General features: G+C 33.1%; 2 pseudogenes across 2 annotated transcripts; both read left to right on the top strand.

Moving 5' to 3' along the window:
• Positions 1 to 1,603: 1,603 nt before the first annotated feature.
• LOC143625707 (clavaminate synthase-like protein At3g21360) lies at positions 1,604 to 10,092 on the top strand (annotated as a pseudogene). Its single transcript, XR_013152314.1, has 4 exons — positions 1,604 to 1,972; positions 8,275 to 8,526; positions 9,090 to 9,138; positions 9,757 to 10,092. The product of XR_013152314.1 is annotated as a clavaminate synthase-like protein At3g21360 (transcript).
• Positions 10,093 to 12,760: 2,668 nt separating this feature from the next.
• Positions 12,761 to 16,037, top strand: LOC143625706 (clavaminate synthase-like protein At3g21360 pseudogene; annotated as a pseudogene). Its single transcript, XR_013152313.1, has 3 exons — positions 12,761 to 13,101; positions 14,798 to 15,051; positions 15,629 to 16,037. The product of XR_013152313.1 is annotated as a clavaminate synthase-like protein At3g21360 pseudogene (transcript).
• The last annotated feature ends 733 nt before the right edge of the window (positions 16,038 to 16,770 follow it).

The following is a 16,770-nucleotide window of genomic DNA, read 5'->3' as shown; positions in this document are numbered from 1 at the left end:
TGGTTTTTGTAACCCAGTCCCCTAATTCATCGATGCATTGGGTTTTCAATTCAAACACGCTAGGGTGAGACCGGATAGTGAAGAATATGCCTGCAAACAAATCAAACAAATGGCTTACAAACATTTCACTAAATGCTCACTTCGTTTACTAAGCTAGGAGAGAGTTAAAACTTCATAGACATGGTTAATTATGGTCATTGACCAAGTACCATTGATCTAAATATCTAATGAAACAGTTATGTATTAAATATTTATTATAAACTAGAGTTTTACTCGGCGCATGCACTGGGACAGGTCAATATAACTTAGACAATGGTAAACCCAAGCGTTGTTGGTCCCAAAAGTGGAGGAGGTAAGTCGACGCGAATTCAGTCAATTTTGGTTACGTGCGTTATTATACCGCAACTAAAACCGAAAATAGAACCAAAAAGTTCTAATAATTTAGGTGGACCAATGAGGTGTAGTCGGTTGATAAATTCGAGCGATGGTAAAACCTAATCGTTGTCGATCCCGGGTGTTGAGGCAGCGAGTCTACGCAAATTTGATTGGTTTCTGTCGCGTTCGTTACGGCACTGGAACTAAAAAAATTGGCATTCGGTCGGTTTTCGTCATGCTCGTTACGGTCACTGAAGCTAAAACAAAACGCGATGAGTTTACACGTATTCGTTCAGGTTTACGTCATGATCGTTACGGTACCGTAACAAAAATAAAACAAGGAAAAATGTTTTCCGCCAAGTGGCTCAATGAGATACTTGTTGCACCAAAACCGTTATCTATACTAACATATTTAAACAAAAAAACACAAATAAAATAACTAAAAAAAAAGAAACCAAAAAAAATATGTATTCAAAGAAAGGGGGAGAATCTGCACACGTCGGTATAACCCGGGCGTTGGTAAAACCCAAGTGTTGTTAGTATTGGGCGTTGAGGTGGTAAGTCAACACGTATTTGGTCGGTTTCGGTTATTTGCCTTATGGTAACCGGACTAAAACAAAAAAATTATAAAATTGAGGTGTGCAAGTGGGGTGGTGTCAGATGGTAAAAATCGGGCATTAATGCGGTTATTCTATGCAAATTCGGTCGGTTTCTGTCACGTTCGTTACGTGCCGGAACTAAAACAAATTGGCATTCTGTCAGTCTTCATTACATTTGTTACGGTACCAAAATTAAAAAAAAGAACAAAACAAAACTGCAAAGTTCTTATTTACAATTGCACACGTGTTAAGAGTCCAAAGTTCCTATTTTCAATTACATGCGTGTACAATGCAAAAAAGTAGTAGCAATTTAAAAGACAGAATCGAACACTGGTGGCCATTCCCATTTGCCAGCCACAAACTGACTAAGAAAATCCACAAAGACCATGACACCAAAGAGGCAATTCATAGCTCTATTTTACAAATAAATCTTATATATAAAAAACCTAGAAAATTTCTTTATGACATCAAACTTAATAGATAATGTCACATTCATAATGTGAGAGACATGTTTTCCTGTATTTGGCTTTTGACTTCTATCTAGTTTCATTATTGATCAATAAATTAAGATCATTTATACATTTCTGTAAGATTGCTCATTTTAGTTACAAAATTTTTTTTGTATAAACATGGCCGAAGAGTCGTTATTCACCGTTGGATCATTACCAAACCATAAATCCAACGGTGGAGTTTCATTCCCTGTAGTTCTCTCTCCAAACCCTAAAATTATCGAAACCATAACAAACTTAACAAAAGCAGTTAAGTCTAACCGAATTTGGTTAGACTCTCTACTTCGCCAATCCGGTGCTATTCTCTTCAGAGGCTTCCACGTGTCCTCCGCTTCGGACTTCAACGACGTCGTTGAATCCTCCGGCTATGAAGACTTCAGCTACGGTGTTGGTGGTGCCGGATCTAGAAGTAAAGTTATTGGTCGAGTGTATACGGCTAATGAAGCTCTGCCGGATCAGAATATTCCGATGCATCACGAGATGTCTCACGTATGTATGATTACGCCATCCTTATGTTTCTAATTTCTCGCTCTCTTTGATTAGTTTGTCAAAAGCTTGAGTTCGGCTCTAGTTTTAAAGCATGAGCTTGGCTCATGAATAGTTTTTCATGCTCGAGCTCGGCTCGTTTTAAACCTCGAGCTAGACTCGTGAGTATTTTTCAAGCTCAGACATTAACTTGTTTATTATGTATTAATTGTTTTACTAGTATTTATACCTATTTTTTCGTATATATTTTGATGCTATATATATATATATTATTTACTTGTTTGTATCATAATATTCAGGGCTGGCTCCAAGGATTTATGTATCTCGGTCAGGCCAGAAAAAAAAGGCCCGTATAGCTTAAACGGGTTTGGATATAAAAAAATTTTTTGGGTGAATATATTTAAAATGATTAATATCCATACCTGCAGTGGCAGAACTTGAACATTTAAATTGAGGGAGCCGAAAAATATTGCACATAAAAAAATATTTACCAAATAAATAGCATAATTCCAAAAAGAAAAAAAAATCAAGTTCATTTTTGGATTTATGAGAGGCCTGATTGGGCAACTAAATACACATAATAATTCTGAACTACATGGTCTAAAATTTGGGTAAGTGTCAGAACTAGAGCATGTTAACTAGAGGGTCACGAACACAACAATGCTCTTTTTGCATCCACATGTAAGCATCCTGTGACATTTGTCAATTTCGGGTTATTTTATACTTGTATTCTTAATGTAAACCCGACCCGTTTTGTATCCCGAACCTTTCGATATTATCAAAATGATTAATTGTATGTTAAATATTTTTTTTATAGTTGTTGGATAAAAAAACATTCTTTTCGGTTCTTAAAATTCCCCGAAAACGCTCAAAACGAACTCCAGGGACTAAAACTACCAAAATGGAGACTTGAAGGACCCATTTGTAGTTTGTGCTTTCTTGGGTCTATAACCAACCCATTTTCATGAAACACCCTTTATGAAAGACCCATTCAACTTACCCTATATATACACACTCATCTTCTTCATTTGTGCTTGCTCATTTCTTCATTTCTCTCTCAAATTCTTGAATTCTAAGGTTGTTCTTCATAAGCTAATCTTTCATTTTAACTAACTTCTCAATACTTAAAGCTTGATGTTACAACATATATATAATATACACTCCTTGTTTACCTTCGGTCTTTCATTTCTCCGGTCTCGGCTGGTTGAAATGTCGGGCTAGTAAGGCAAGGTTACATGGAGGACTTTGTAGTCCTTGTTTATATATTTAACAAATCTAACAATATAACTTGTTATGCTTGCTTAACTTCTACATATTTTAGTTTATTGTTCATATTTGTCAAGTTCCATGGTATTGGGTATGTGGTGACTAGCCTCGGTTTCATCCCGAGTTGAGAACCGAACCAAAAACCGAACTTTTGTTTAAAAGCATTATTGTTAACTTTTTGAATGTAAAACTTGAGTATTATTATTTATAAGTTATTTTACAAGTTCCATGGTAATTGGGTATGTGGTAACCATCCTCGGTCTTATTCCGAGTCAAGGACCGAACCAAAAACCGAACTTTTGTTTAAAAGCTTTATTGTTAACTTTTTGAATGTAAAACTTGAGTATTATTATTTATAAGTTATTTTACAAGTTCCATGGTAATTGGGTATGCGGTAACCATCCTCGGTCTTATTCCGAGTCAAGGACCGAACCAAAAACCGAACTAAACCGAGTTCACTCGCTTAAGACACACAAGTGTGTTTTTAGTCACCAAAACTCATATTTTTCTTCAAGATTATATTTTAAATCAATTTTAGTTAATTTCTAAACATACTTGGCATGTCGGTAACCAACTTGATCTTATAACAAGTTCGAACCGATAAGGTCGTATACTCGCTTAACGAACGTTAAGGTTCTTCACAATAGAACTACATACTTGGTTAAGTCTATTTTGATTTTATTGAGTTATCTCATAACATTTATTATTTTGGGAAGTTAACTGTGAGCTTGGTCAATTATCAAGTCTCGAACCGACAAACCCGAACACTCGTTTAAACCTCGTTTTGGTATTCTTATAACCAAGGGTTTTGCAATATCGCATTTTAACCCACATTATTACTTAACATAGGTTGAGTAAAAAAACAAGAAAAAAACTAATGAATAGAATATCGAGACCTGGTTTCGAGTAAACTTATTTTACAAAACTCGTTTCTTTAATTTCTCAAATATTTACATTTTAAATCCTAAACTTTATTTATTTACTTTATTTGTCATGTATTTTATTTTAAACCCTTCCAAGACTACCTACTAACACAAAACCCGTTTAATATAGGTCTTGCTCGTTAAACCGATCTCTCCGATTATTCACGACATTATCTTTCAAGTTACTTGTTAATGTGAGTACTTTTTCATCCCCCGTTTTCCATCTTTCGTTTTGGGGTGGCATTTCATACTTATTCAAATTCAAATGATTTATACTTGAGTCTTAAACCACAACACGTATTGTATATGTTTACTTAAATAAATGCTCGATTTGGTATTATATGCTTTACATGATTATGTGCAAATTCTTGAATGCTAAGGCGGGTAGCCTCATCAATGTATGATCATACGTTAATTCCGAGTATATATGGTATCCCCATATAGAAAGGTGTCGTCAATGTACTCTTATTGACGATTTCATTATTGTCGTCAATGTATCTTATTGACGGTTCGTCAATGTATTCTTATTGACGGTTTTATTATCTAAATTGTTGCTATTATTTATTATTTTCATATACTAGTTGTGGATTTCATACTATATACTTATTGTCCAAAACTATGAAAATTGCTCACTAACCTTCGTGTTGACAAACTCTATTTTATGCAATGTTACAGGTTTGATGTTAGCTTGATTGGATTACTTGAAGAAACTTATTATCTTGGCTTTAGGATATTATAAAATAAAAGAACAAGTTATTTGTTTATCTATCTATTTGGCATTTTGTATGAACAATTTTTGTGTTATTTATGATGATATGGATTTAAATGAGTTGTTTAAATATTGTAACTTTATAGCGTCATTGTGCAATGAGCAATCATGTCGCGCCTCGATGTTTCCGCCTTCATTGGTCGGGGTGTTACAGATTGGTATCAGAGCCATCGACTATATGATAGGTGGTTAGACGTAACAGCCTAGTATAGTTTATGCTCTAGGGTCCCTATACGTGTGCTCATACGTGTTTACCAATAAGAATCGACAATAATGAAATCGTCAATAAGAATACATTGACGACACCTTTCTATATGGGGATACCATATATACTCGGAATTAACGTATGATCATACTTTGATAAGGCTACCCGCCTTAGCATTCAAGAATTTGCACATAATTATGTAAAGCATATAACACCAAATCGAGCATTTATTTAAGTAAACATATACAATACGTGTTGTGGTTTAAGACTCAAGTATAAATCATTTGAATTTGAATAAGTATGCAATGCCACCCCCAAAATGAAAGATGGAAAACGGGGGATGAAAAAGTACTCACATTAACAAGTAACTTGAAAGATAGTGTCGTGAATAATCGGAGAGATCGGTTTAACGAGCAAGACCTATATTAAACGGGTCTTGTGTTAGTAGGTAGTCTTGGAAGGGTTTAAAATAAAATACATGACAAATAAAGTAAATAAATAAAGTTTAGGATTTAAAATGTAAATATTTGAGAAATTAAAGAAACGAGTTTTGTAAAATAAGTTTACTCGAAACCGGGTCTCGGTATTCTATTCATTAGTTTTTTTCTTTTTTTACTCAACCTATGTTAAGTAATAATGTGGGTTAAAATGCGATATTGCAAAACCCTTGGTTATAAGAATACCCAAAATGAGGTTTAAACGAGTGTTCGGGTTTGTCGGTTCGAGACTTGATAATTGACCAATCTCACAGTTAACTTCCCAAAATAATAAATGTTATGAGATTACTCAATAAAATCAAAATAGACTTAACCAAGTATGTAGTTCTATTGTGAAGAACCTTAACGTTCGTTAAGCGAGTATACGACCTTATCGGTTCGAACTTGTTATAAGATCAAGTTGGTTACCGACATGCCAAGTATGTTTAGAAACTAACTAAAATTGATTTAAAATATAATCTTGAAGAAAAATATGAGTTTTTGTGGCTAAAAACACACTTGTGTATCTTAAGCGAGTGAACTCGGTTTAGTTCGGTTTTTGGTTCGGTCCTTGACTCGGAATAAGACCGAGGATGGTTACCACATACCCAATTACCATGGAACTTGTAAAATAACTTATAAATAATAATACTCAAGTTTTACATTCTAAAAGTTAACAATAAAGCTTTTAAACAAAAGTTCGGTTTTTGGTTCGGTCCTTGACTCGGAATAAGACCGAGGATGGTTACCACATACCCAATTACCATGGAACTTGTAAAATAACTTATAAATAATAATACTCAAGTTTTACATTCAAAAAGTTAACAATAATGCTTTTAAACAAAAGTTCGGTTTTTGGTTCGGTTCTCAACTCGGGATGAAACCGAGGCTAGTCACCACGTACCTAATACCATGGAACTTGACAAATATGAACAATAAACTAAAATATGTAGAAGTTAAGCAAGCATAACAAGTTATATGGTTAGATTTGTTAAATATATAAACAAGGACTACAAAGTCCTCCATGTAACCTTGCCTTACTAGCCCGACATTTCAACCAGCCGAGACCGGAGAAATGAAAGACCGAAGGTAAACAAGGAGTGTATATTATATATATGTTTTAACATCAAGCTTTAAGTATTGAGAAGTTAGTTAAAATGAAATATTAGCTTATGAAGAACAACCTTAGAATTCAAGAATTTGAGAGAGAAATGAAGAAATGAGCAAGCACAAATGAAGAAGATGAGTGTGTATATATAGAGTAAGTTGAATGGGTCTTTCCTAAAGGGTGTTTCATGAAAATGGGTTGGTTATAGACCCAAGAAGCACAAACTACAAATGGGTCCTTCAAGTCTCCATTTTGGTAGTTTTAGTCCCTGGAGTTCGTTTTGAGTGTTTTCGGGGAATTTTAAGAACCGAAAAGGGTGTTTTTTTTATCCAACAACTATAAAACAAATATTTAACATACAATTCATCATTTTGATAATATCGAAGGGTTCGGGATACAAAACGGGTCGGGTTTACGTTAAGAATACAAGTATAAAATAATCCGAAATTGGCAAATGTCACAAAAAAGAACTTGTAATTTAGTAAATATCATATATATTTAATAAGTTAAGTTTATTGAAATTTTAATTTAAATTAATTTTGCCTCTTCATCTAATAATATCATCTCTTTTAAAACCTTAATACTAATTAAGTAATATAATATATTTAAAACCTTAATTTTTGGAATCATTATTCAAAATCAACGTAAAAATTGGTTATTAATAAAACTTAATATTAATTTATTTAAATCAAGAAAGAATTATTAAAAAGAGAAAGTGAAAGATTAAGAAATAAAAATGAAACAGAAAATTATTAATAAAAAAATAGAAATGTATTTAATATGAGAGAGGGAGAGAATGGAAAATTTTGTAAGGATCACTATGGTTATGATATTTGACACTTTAGAAAGCTTTATTTATTATATCATATGAAAAAATTGGTTATTTATAAAATCTAATATTAATTTATTGAAATCAAAAAAGAATTATTAAAAAGAGAAAAATGAAAGATTAAAAAGGCAAAAAATGAAATTCAAAATTATAAATAAAAAATAGAAATATATTTAATATGAGAGAGAGGAGGGAAATTTTGTAAGAATCACCATTGTAAAAACATGTGTCACTTAGAAAACTTTATTTATTATATTGTACAGATAGATATAGATTAAATAAAAATTAGATAAATAATACGCTCATGAGCTGGCTCAATCTCAATAAGTGAAGCTTGGGCTCGGACTCGTTTATTAAACATGCTTATTTTTAAGCCCGGCTTAGGTCGGCTCATTTATTTACTAATACCTATTAGTTATTTTACTAAAATTTGTGCCTGTTTTTTTATATATTTTAATATAAATTTTTATTTATAACTCAGTACATATTATTTACTTATTTATCATAATTTTGATGTAATAATTAAAAAATATAAATTTGATGTAATAATTAAAAATTAGATGAATATGGGCTCCTTATGCTTGCCAGCCAGATCGGACTCGTTTATTGAACAAGCTTATTTTAAGCTCGGGCTCGAGCTGGTTTAAGCTCGGTCTGATTCGTATTTTCAACGAGACAAGCAGCTTAGCTTGTTTATACCCGTAGAACTCACCTTGCTTCTTATTATAGGCACCTGTGTATCCTTCCAAATTGTTCTTTTTCTGTGAAATAGAACCTGGAAAAGGAGGAGAAACATGCATAGCATTAAGTCATGTAGTGTATAAAAGGATGCAACAAAGCACCCCAAATTTGTTGAAGAAATGGAAGAAAAGGATTGGTTTACTCACGGGTTATTGGAGATGAATCTGATCATTCATCACCAGTCGGTCGAAGTATGAAGGAGACATTCATGACCGACGACAAAACCGTAGCTGAAGAAAGGTCTGATTCATCATTCACCGTTCAGACGATGAGTAAGCATAAGCCTGTAAACTAACCGAACCAATACGAACAAGGGCATGCTTGTGTTCGTTCATTTAAATTTAAACAAACATGAACACAAGCAGTTAATCGGATAATAATTGTGTCCGTGTTCGTTTGTTTGAAAAAATGAGCATGTTCATGTACGTTTATGTTCGTTCATTTAAAATGTAAACGAACGGTTCACGAACATATTTGAACAAACATAAACGAACATAAATAAGCATACAGAAACAAACGTAAAGTCACACAAAAAAATAAATAAACAAAAACGGATAAATAATATTTAATTATTTTAATAGGTATTAGGGAGATATAATTTGTAAAATACAAATAATATTTAATTATATTATATTACTATGTCATTCACAAAAATAAATGAAGGAATGAGACACGTGTTCATGTTCGTTCATTGGTTAAATAAACGAACTTCATGCAACGAACAGTTCACTTAATCCTTGATTCATTTGCATGCCTAGTTAATGAACTTATTTTCATTATTATTGTTTGATACAAAATTGCAGGGCTGGAAAGCTCGGGATGAAACTAGAATGGATGGAAGGTGCAGTTCAGGTTATAATTGTTGGAAATTATAAAATAATAATTATATTTATCATTAATATAATTGTTATTTAATAATAAAGTGTAGATGAATGAGAGATCAAATATTTAAGTTTGTGGTGGTAAAACTTAAATGGTGTAGGAATAATCTAGAAGAGACTCTTAAGATTCTACATGACAAAACCATTTAAATTTTTGCAATTCAACTAAATTGAATGAGAAATTCAATTATGTATTGAATTAGTCTAGACTCTTTACATGGCTTTGGAAACCTTATAAATAGAGGTTTGTGTTTTTGATAAACATAAGAAAAAACCTTATGAACAATACACCACACACAACTCCAAAGGAATTTCTAGATTTCTCTGCTTTACGTATTCTTGTTTCAGGTATAATTTCAGGTGCTAGGCTAATCCCGACAGTACAATCTACTTAGGCTGTTGTATCCTGGGAAACAGACGGGTTCACCTGGGTGGCCCGAAATTTGTTTTAGGGGAAACGTGTTTTACACGTGCCACGGTCATCGCTTTGTTATTTCTTTCTAATTTGTTTGTATTTTGGTTTCTATTCTGTAATTTTCTTTTCATGTTTATGTATTGTAATCTGCTTTATTATTAATAAAATTTTTAGTTTATTTCATTTTGTGAACGGTTTTTCTACGATAATCGGCCGAAACCTGGTTTCAAATATGATGAGGTTAAGAAACATAAAATCTGGTTTAATAGTGTGGTGGGAGGATTTGAAGATAAACTAAATAGTTCTCCTTTAAAAGCAGTGGTGTTTAGTGATGGTAAGCCTTTGCCTACCGATGTTTTTGATGACTGTTCTAAGAACTTCGATGAAGAGTGTGTTGCGTTGCAATGGCGGAAGGGTGATGTTTTGCTGCTGGATAACTTGGCGGTCTTGCATTCTCGACGACCCTTGATCACACTACCTCGCCATGTGCTGGCTTCTTTTTGCAAGTGAATATTGTGATTTGGAATATGGTGCCGAATGTTGATTGATATGTACTTCAATAATTACCATTTCAAATATTGACGTTTAATACTTGTATTTACGGCATAATGACCGTTTGTAACTTGAAAATGGTTGTGTAAACCAAAGTGGTTGTTTAGCTTTTGTCATTCGTAAATACTTTTATGTGTAGTTACGTATACATATATTATAGGAGCAATTGCATATTTAAGAGAAACTGACGATTTCTAGATAGAATAACGTTCATACAATTTACTTACTAAGATAGTGCAAAAGTAATAATAAGTTTGGTTTATTCTTAATTTTAAATTTTTGTTATTAATGTAATAGAATAAGGACATAATTACAAATTTTGTCATTTAAACAAAGCCAATTTATGGATCGTGTCCCTTTTTTAGTTTTTTTACAGGCGGTGTCCTTTAAACATTTTTTTTCCTACACGTTATGTCCTTTACGCTAACTGGATTAGAAAAACTCAGTTAAAAAACGTCACGTGAGTCGCATGTGAGGGCTGTTTGGTCTTTTCATCTATACCTGCAAATGTATGTCAGTTCCCTCCTCTTTTAACCCCCCCCCCCCCCCCCCCCGATTAGGGCTTCAATTCAATAACCCAAAAGGTAATTACGATTTGATAAATCAATTAAAAATGTTGACATTTTACTATTTTAGTGAAGTTTCATCAACCCCTTCACATTTTAGTCCAACCACTCGATTCTTCAAAGTTCAAACCTTATCGAGATTTCAAATTGACGGGTAATTTTTTATATTTAATATATATTATCTTTCTCGAATGATTATTGGTTAAGAGGTAATCTTAAGTTTGAATGGTTAAAAGGTTATCTCTTAATAGTTACCTCTAAGAGGTAGTCTCTTAATGATTATTAAGAGGCTATCAAAAAACCCCTTAGTTGTTAAGGACAAAGTTCTCCAATGGTTAAGAGCCAATAAAGGCTAGGATTGTCCAAAATGTAAGACCCGACCCCTTTACCTAAGATCTGATTGGACCCTTTACCCTTTTGAGAAGAAAAATGGACCCGAGACACTATCCTCTAAACAATAAAAACGTCGGGTATAAATAAGGGTTTCATGGGTCCAACCATTTACCTTTTACAACAATAATCACATCTCTTTTTCAGTATTACTAGTTGCATATATTATACATGACTTTAATATATGAATCCTAGAACAATTACATTTTTATTTAGTAACATAGTAAAGTCTAATTTCGAAAGTTTATCAGCCATTTGAATCAATGCAAATAATATTCACATCCATAAATTACATGTAAAGAAAAATTCAATAGTTCACATATATTTTTTTCCACTCAGTAGTATGACCCTTTATTTTTATCTTTTTTAGTAGTTGGGAAATTTCGGATGAATGATATATAAATACAAATCTCTCATAAATTTCAGATGAATTGCGAATCTGATATATATCTAGAAACTAGTAAATGAGCCAAGGGTTTGAATAAGAGTCGGACCCTTGAAACCCTGTACCCTTTTAGGTGATATTTAAAGACCGTTAACTTGCCCCATATTATATACCAATTAAGGGTTTTACGAGTCAGTGGTGTAGCTACCTTAGTGGTAGGGGTTCGGCCAACCCCTATGAGAAAAAAATTCTTAGTGGTTTATATGTGTTAAAATTCCAGTCGACCCCTAAGAAATTTTGACACCGACACCTATGGATTTGACAGAGAGAACTTGAGAAGAAAAAAAAAGAGTAAACCAATCATATTTTCTGACAGCTGACGCAAAGAAGTATTTTCATGTTGCAGTTAAAGAAGAAAAGAAGGAAGATGTCCTAATTTAACATTTTAAGGATATAATGGGCCTTTAATAACTCTCTTACATAGTCCATTATTTTACTAAAATTTAATTAGACATGTGAAAATAAAGATAATGTCAACAAAACATTTAGTTATTTCTGAATTAGTTTACTTATAACATAATATATAATAAAATTCAGTATGTATTTTTTGCCCAAAATTACTTATCCCTTTATTTCGTAAATGATTAATTAACTTTTGAATTTTTAATAAGCATTTGTTTTGCTTTTATCTATTTTTTTAATATATGAATATCGAGTGAATAATGTTATGATTAGATACCAAAAAATAAAAACTCGTGAAAATAGCTATAAATATATTGTATTTTAATTATGCGTAACTAATGACGTATCATGTATTTTTTTTGTTATATGGTAATATATATGATATGCTGTGTGATTATCTTTTTTTCATATGACCCAGCCCGATTTAACCCGACTTAAACGATAAAAGCGGATTGAAAAAGAAATTATATACCGATTTGACCAGACTCGTACAACGGGACCAGACCGAAGAAAATTTATATAGCGATAAGCAACTGAGTACTGACCCAAAAGTTTTCTAACCCCTATAAGAAAATTTTCTGGATCCGTGACTCTTACGAGTCGGGCAACCGGGGTTGTGGACTAAACCAACCGTTAGGTATTAATTAAATATCTATGTCACATTCATAATGTATGATACATGTGTTTTTAGAGTTGATGTTGACTTCTTATCTAGTTCCATTGTAGTTGTAGATCAATAAATAAGCATCATCTCATCTATACGTTTCAGTGCTCCCAATTTTACAATTTTTTTTTATTTTTATTTTTTTGCATAAAACAAAACATGGGCGAAGAATCCTTATTCAACGGTGGAGTTTCATTCCCCATAGTTGTCACTCCAAACCCCAAAATAACCGAAACCCCAAATACTTAACAGAAGCGGTTAAATCCAACAGCATATGGTTAGACTCTTTGCTTCATCAATCCGGTGCAGTTCTGTTCAGAGGGTTTAGTAACGTGTCATCTGCTTCTGACTTCAACGACGTCGTTGAAGCCTCCGGCTATGAAGACTTCAGCTACGGCGTCGGTGGCTCCGGATCTAGAACCAAAGTTATCGGTCGAGTGTATACGGCTAATGAAGCTCCGCCGGAGAAGAGTATTCCGATGCATCATGAGATGTCTCATGTATGTATGATTACGTCATCCTTTTCTTTCTAATTTATATCTCTTTGATTAGTTTTTTTAGTCGAGTTTGGCTCTATTTTAAAGCTCGTTTCAAGCTTTATGTTTAAAGCTCGAGTTAGGCTGTTTTAAGCTCGAGCTCGGCTGACTTCAAGCTCTATTTTTAAAGCTCGAGCTTAGGCCGTGAGCAATTTTCCAATTCGGTTCGAGCTCGGCTAGTTTTTTTATTTATTAGCTATTTTACTAATATTTATAACTACTTTTTCATATATTTTAATGAATTTTTTTCAATATTCATGTATGATTACGTCATCCTTTTGTTTCTAATTTACATCTCTCTCAATTAGTTTCTGACTAATTTTGATTGTGAGAGTTAATTGCAGTTTTGGTTTACGTGGTGGAACCCAAAATGCAACTTGCAACCCTATGGTGATGACTTTTTTCCAGTTATGGTCCTGTTGTCAAGATTTTTTTTTGCAATTAGGACCCTGTTGGGAACCCAAAGCTTGGTTTTCTACAAAAAAAAAACCGTTATACCCTTGCAATTTGCAACCCTGTGGTTTTAAATGCATACAATTTGGGTCCCCTGTCTATTTACTTATTTTCCCTCCAGCTGTTTTAACCAACCGATAGATGACTTTTTAGGGTTGACTTTATTTGACCCATTAACCTTTAATGTAAGCTACTTATTACATTCTACTAAACATAAGTAATCATAATCTTGACTATCTAAACTAATTATTTGTATAAAATTAACCAAATTGACATGAAATCAAAGATTTACCTAGTTTGACTTTCCTAAGTCAAAGTATGACTTTACATAAACTAAACCAATTGAAACACAAGGTGCACACATACATGTATATACATTCAAATTCGTACAATACACGCTACACACAGTTTGACTTTCCAAGACCAATTGTGACTTTACATGTATTAACACATACAGATACATACATAAATACATATACACAGAAACATACATAAATATATATAGCTCGAGCTCTGTTTTTAAAGCTCGAGCTCGGCTCGTTTTGAGCTATGTTTTTAAAGCTCGAGTTTGGCTCGTTTTGAGCTCTATTTTATAGCTCGAGCTTGGTTTGCTAGTAGTTTTTCAAGCTCAAGCTCAGCTTGTGAGTAGTTTATCAAGCCCGAGGTCGGATCGTGAGTGATTTTTCAAGATCGAGTCGACTCATGAGTAGTTTTTTGAGATCGAGTTGACTCGTGGGTGGGTTTTCAAGATCGAGTCGACTCGTGAGTGACTTTCCAAGCTTGTTTCGAGCTCTATTTTTAAAGTTTGAGCTTAGCACTTGAGTGATTTTCCAAGTTTGAGCTGGGCTCGGGCTCGACTAGTTTATTATTTTTTAATATTTTTATACCTACTTTTTGATTTTAATGATAATTTTTATATATAACATAATACATATTATTTACTTGTTTTTATCATAATTTAATGTGTAATAAGAATTATTATAAAAATATAAATTTATTGTATTAAATAAATATTAGATGAATAATAGACTCGTTTAGGCTCGCGTGTCAGCTCGGGCTTGTTTATTAAACAGACTTATTTTTAAGCTCAGGCTCGAGCTCGTTTAAGCTCGGTTCGAATCGATTTTTTAACGAGCCGGTCTCAAGCAGCTCATGAGCGGATCGGCTCATTTACACCCCTAGAACTCACCCACCTTTCTTATGACAGGCTCCTGTGCATCCATCCAAATTGTTTTTCTTCTGTGAAATAGAACCAGGAAAAGGAGGAGAAACATGCATAGCATTAAGTCATGTAATCTATGAAAGGATGCTACAAAAACACCCAAAATTTGTTGAAGAAATGGAAGAAAAAGGATTGATTTACTCGCGAGTTCTTGGAGATGAATCTGATCATTCATCACCAGTCGGTCGAAGCTGGAAGGAGACGTTCATGACCGACGACAAAACCGTAGCTGAAGAAAGGTTCGGTTCATCATTCATCATTCACCGTTCAGAAGATGACTAGACATAGGCCTGTAAACGAACCGAACAAGCACGAACAAGGGCATGTTTGTGTTCGTTCATTTAAATTTAAACGAACATGAACACAAACAGTTAATCGGAAAGTAATTTGTATTCATGTTCGTTTGTTTATAAAATGAACATGTTCGTGTTTGTTTATGTTCGTTCATTTAAAATTTAAACCAACAGTTCACGAACATATTTGAACAATGAGTATACAGAAACAAATGTAAAGGACACAAACAAAGATAAATAAACAAACTTTAATGAACAAAAACGAGTAAATAATATTTAATTATTTTAATAGGTATTAGGGAGATATAATTTGTAAAATACACATAATATTTAATTATATTATATTAATATGTTGTTCACGAACATACTGAAGGAATGAGACATGTGTTGATGTTCGTTCATTCGTTAAATAAATGAGCATATATGAACTTCCCGCGACGAACGGTTCACTGAACCTCGATTCATTTACTGGCCTAGTTTAATGAGCATATTTTTATTATTATTGTTTAATACAAACTTGCAGGGCTGCAAAGCTAGGGATGAAACTAGAGTGGATGGAAGGTGCAGTTCGGGTTATAATCGGGCCAAAACCTGGTTTTAAGTATGATGAGGTTAAGAAACATAAAATCTGGTTTAATAGTGTGGCGGGAGGATTTGAAGACAAACTAAACAGTGATCCTTTAAAAGCAGTGGTGTTTAGTGATGGTAAGCCTTTGCCTGCTGATGTTTTTGATGACTGTGCTAAGATCTTTGATGAAGAATGTGTTGCGTTACAATGGCGGAAGGGTGATGTTTTGCTGCTGGATAACTTGGCGGTCTTGCATTCTCGACGACCATTGATCACGCTGCCTCGTCGTGTGCTGGCTTCTTTTTGCAAGTGAATTTTGTGATTTGGAATATGGTGTTGATATGTACCTCAATAAATATCATTTCAAGTATATGTACCTCAATAAATTATCATTTCAAATATTGGTGTTTAATACTTGTATATTGGCTGCTTTTTATTTGTGTTATATAAATAATTACATTTTGGTTAGAATAGTGTTTATAAACAGATGAAATAGATGGTCTAAATCATGCAAGTTGTTTCTTAACTTTGTTTTAAGATTTTGTTTTTAGCGATTTGTATGCGTGATGGTTCGGTCATGCTTGTAACTTGAAAACGGCCATGTAAACCGAAGTGGTAGTTTAGCTTTCTGTGATGGCTGAGTTTTGATATTTTTATGGTCTTAGGTTCGAAACCTGATTCACAAAGGCTTTCCCACAGTAGTAAGTCTCCTTTATTATGGTGTTCATGGACGAGTCAGGTTTGAAGTGTTAAAATCAGTATGGACAGTTGTTATCATGTCTCAAAAGGACTCACTCGGATATTGAAGCTGAAGCTAGATCCAAACGTTTTTAAAAAGAAGTTTGATTTGAAATTATATCTAAAATCAATAATGTGGTTACCAATTATTGGCATTAACCACTAAAATTCTTCAAACCTTTTATCGAGATTTCAAATTGAAGGATAATTTTTTTATATTTAATATAGAGTTAAGAGTTATTTTGGTACCTGTGATTTGACCAACTATGCAACTTTAGTACCTATATTTTAGTTTATGCAAATAACTATCTCAGTTTCAAAATACTTTAACTCCGTCTATTTTATCAGTTAAGTCAAGG

This window comes from Bidens hawaiensis, unplaced genomic scaffold (genome assembly GCF_021521415.1).
Source record: "Bidens hawaiensis isolate Kalapana, Puna unplaced genomic scaffold, B.hawaiensis_p1.1 tig00004192_1, whole genome shotgun sequence".
NCBI lineage: Eukaryota > Viridiplantae > Streptophyta > Magnoliopsida > Asterales > Asteraceae > Bidens > Bidens hawaiensis.
The sequence above is the reverse complement of the archived record's forward strand: the minus strand, read 5'-3'. Positions and strand labels throughout refer to the sequence as shown.